Source organism: Doryrhamphus excisus, linkage group LG2, assembly GCF_037039965.1.
Source record: "Doryrhamphus excisus strain RoL-2023G ecotype Guam linkage group LG2, RoL_Dexc_Guam_v1.1, whole genome shotgun sequence".
Taxonomy (NCBI): Eukaryota; Metazoa; Chordata; class Actinopteri; order Syngnathiformes; family Syngnathidae; genus Doryrhamphus; species Doryrhamphus excisus.
Genome location: NC_136358.1, coordinates 17,255,655 through 17,260,096, shown reverse-complemented (window position 1 = coordinate 17,260,096; position 4,442 = coordinate 17,255,655).

The window sequence follows — 4,442 nt, the reverse complement described above, 5'->3', positions numbered from 1 at the left end:
TTCCCCATTCCTGAAAGTGAGTGGAAAATATACATATTATCCTTTAGATGAGTCTGTGTATAGTTTCCATAGCAACACAGTAATCGCTGTTACTTTGCACTTCGAATCTTGCGGCTTCATTCTCAATTTTTCAAAACAATATTTATCAATATAGCATAACTGCAACAAATATGCATATTTTTTCACAAATTGTACGTATTTGATGCCTAAATTAAGCATTTCCAGGCATGTAAATGGCACAATTACCTTTTTATACAAAAATAAGGTATTCAAAAATATATTAAAAAAAATTATGTGATTATATGTAGTAATCTAAAATGGTGACTAGGTGTCGGTAATGTTACATTGATGAGATATGTCTAGTATAATGGGTAAAACAAGTGTAAAGGTGACTATAGGGGTGTTATTTTATGTCTAGAGAGCTCTAATGGTGTTATATTTTAAAGGTCGTAAACAGGTTTTGTATGCTTTAACTACAAAACAACAAAAAAAATCTGCTTTAAATTATTAGTGCAATTTACTGTTTACATTGAACCCTGGTCTCCTAGCTGTGTGCTAACCACTTGACCACCATGCCGCCCATTCAAAAATATATGAAAAAAAATTATGTGATGTTATGTAGTAATCTAAAACGGTCACTAAGTGTCGGTAATGTTACATTGATGAGATATGTCCAGTATAATGGGTAAAACAAGTGTTAAGGTGACTGTAGGGGTGTTATTTTATGTCTAGAGAGCTCTAATGGTGTTATATTTTAAAGGTCGTAAACAGGTTTTGTATGTTTTAACTACAAAACAACAACAAAAATTCTGCTTTAAATTATTTGTCCAATTTACTGTTTACATTGAACCCTGGTCTCCTAGCTGTGTGCTAACCACTCGACCACCATGCCGCCCATTCAAAAATATATTTAAAAAAGAATTATATGATGTTATGTAGTAATCTAAAATGGTGACTAGGTGTCGGTAATGTTACATTGATGTGATATGTCCAGTATAATGGGTAAAACAAGTGTAAAGGTGGCTATAGGGGTGTTATTTTATGTCTAGAGAGCTCTAATGGTGTTATATTTTAAAGGTCGTAAACAGGTTTTGTATGCTTTAACTACAAACACATTGCACTTTTGAAAAAAGAATACGTATACGTATTGGAAGAATACGTAAGCGCAAGGATGAGTAGTCAGGCGTCGCTACAGTGAGGAAAGACAGCTTTTCAGTCAAATTTCTGCCCTTCATTATGTCTTCCAGGCTTGAGGCAGACTCTTCTGATGAATGCGTCCAAGAAAAGAAAAGTCAAAAGTGACCACAGGGACAAAAGTAAGGAAATTTTCTTTTTTTAAAATTGGAATTTAATCTTTGTGCTATTATATTTAATTTGTTTTGTGTGTGTATTATCCCTAGAAAAGATATACAGTCATGTAATAACATGCGGACGTGTTGTTGCTAGTATGGTGCCAACCTCATGAATGAACGACATTTTTTTTTTCGCTCAACTTAATTAGTTTTGTCCTCGCCCACTGGTGCCTCCATTTCACGTCTCATCCTCGGCCACCATCAAGCGCCTCACCAGTGTCTGTCAGCGTGTGGTTGAGTGCAGTAATCATGCAGTCACACCTCGGGAGAGCGGACCCCCCCCCCCCCCCAATCCTCGAGATGGGTCCCGGTCGCACTGCTGTGCAGAATGACTGTTTTGTACGCGCGTGAGGATTTCAATGTGGCTTTGTTTAAGGCAGTGCTTTTCCACTGGGGGGCCCCCGGTGGCATGAAAGCAACAGTAATTACTGATCAAAATGGGGAAAGTCTGCAATTATGGTGACTTTTAGTGCAGAAAGCCGAAATGTAATGTACTGTTTGTGTGCAGGAGTAAATCCAGACAACGTCCAGTTGCATACAACGTGGTCGTTGTTGCATTTGTCATCTTTGTTGGGCTTGTAATGCCGTTATCAGTGTGTGTGTGTGTGTGTGTGTGTGTGTGTGTGAATCCAGGGGAAGATAGGGCCGAGGCGGAGAAGAAAAGGGGCCCCCTGTTGAGTGCTGAACGCGCTGGTGTGATTGTGTGTCGCCAGATGGTGGAGAGAGGGTCATTGTGTGCATAGCCCCTCTTAGTTTATAGTTATTCAAACCACTAGCGCTGCTGTACATAAAAAACAACACATTATACACAGTATCGCCTCATTTTTGAAAAATCTCACAAAACTAGGCTCCCCCGTTTGTTGTCATTAACGATGATATTGTAATAATGATGGCATGTATCAATAACACTATGTAGGACTCTTAAAACCTCTTCTACATGCAGCAATACCTGGAGGAAACCATTTTCTGTTACCTCTCCAATACGTGTCTATCAGGCATCCTCAAAGTTTGAGTAATTTTGCTTTGTTTTAGTTTTATTAGACAGTGTCCAATGTCTCTTTATACACTCAATACACTCAATAGATACACTACCGCCATCCATCCATCCATTAATTTGTTTCACAAACATTTTTTTTCCATTTCCATTCCATCTATCTCTCCATCTATCTATCTATCTATCCATCCATCCATCCATCCATCCATCCATCCATCCATTTATCTTAGAGCAAATTTCTATTTTTGAAAATTTATTTTTCACGACTTCTATCCATCAATCCATCCATCTTAGAGCAAATTTTAATTTTTGAAAATGTATTTTTCATGACTTCTATCCATCCATCCATCCATCCATCCCTCTTAGAGCAAATTTTAATTTTTGAAAATTTATTTTTCACAACTTCTATCCATCCATCCATCTTAGAGCAAATTTAAAATTTTGAAAATGTATTTTTCGCGACTATCTATCTATCATCCATCCATCCATCAATCCATCCATCTTAGAGCAAATTAAAATTTTTGAAAATTTATTTTTTGCGACTTCTATCCATCCATCCATCCATCCATCCATCTTAGAGCAAATTCAAATTTTTGAAAATTTATTTTTCGCGACTTCTATCCATCCATCCATCCATCCATCCATCTTAGAGTAAATTTAAATTTTTGAAAATTTAAATTTTTGAAAATTTATTTTTCGCGACTTCTATCTATCTAGCCATCCATCCATCATCCATCCATCCATCCATCTATCTTAGAGCAAATTTAAATTTTTGAAAATTTATTTTTCGTGACTTCTATCCATCCATCCATCCATCCATCCCTCTTAGAGCAAATTTTGATTTTTGAAAATTTATTTTTCACAACTTCTATCCATCCATCCATCTTAGAGCAAATGTAAAATTTTGAAAATGTATTTTTCGCGACTATCTATCTATCATCCATCCATCCATCAATCCATCCATCCATCCATCTTAGAGCAAATTAAAATTTTTGAAAATTTATTTTTCGCGACTTCTATCCATCCATCCATCCATCCATCTTAGAGCAAATTTAAATTTTTGAAAATGTATTTTTTGCGACTATCTATCTATCATCCATCCATCCATCCATCTTAGAGCAAATTAAAATTTTTGAAAATTTATTTTTCGCGACTTCTATCCATCCATCCATCCATCCATCCATCTTAGAGCAAATTTAAATTTTTGAAAATTTATTTTTCGCGACTATCTATCTATCATCCATCCTTCCTTCATTCCTTCCTTCCTTCCTTCCTTCCTTCCTTCCTTCCTTCCTTCCTTCCTTCCTTCCTTCCTTCCTTCCTTCCTTCCTTCCTGCCTTCCATCCATCCATCCATCCATCTTAGAGCAAATTTAAATTTTTGAAAATGTATTTTTCACAACTGTCTATCTATCTATCTATCATCCATCCATCCATCCATCTTAGAGCAAATTTACATTTTTGAAAAGTTTTTTTTTGCGACTTCTATCCATCCATCCATCCATCTTAGAGTAAATTTAAATTTTTGAAAATTTATTTTTCGCGACTTCTATCTATCTAGCCATCCATCCATCCATCCATCCATCCATCCATCCATCCATCTATCTTAGAGCAAATTTAAATTTTTGAAAATTTATTTTTCGTGACTTCTATCCATCCATCCATCCATCCATCCATCCATTACCATGTTGTTAACTACTCCCGTCACAGACCAGCACTAACTGGGTCTAACAAGGACATAAAAACAATGCAAAACTGTGCAAGAAGACAAATACAAAAAAAAAATTGTGTACACAATTTAACCGTCCGAAAGCCAATCAGTACCTGGCGGGACCACCATTAGCTTCAAATGTCGTTTCCACCAGCGAGAGCCACATAGAGAAAAATGAACGGATGTAACTTTTCCACTCTGTCACTTCAGACCGCATGAGCCACTTGTGGACATTTGCATAACTCCTCTACCGTTTCAATTGATCACCGTGAAATAAATCACTTGACAAAATGTTCCTCTTGATGAAAATCTGATATTTTTAGGAGCGGCGTAACGGTGATGATGGTGATGGAGTCCCCGCTGCTTATTGACAAGTAGCGAGCACT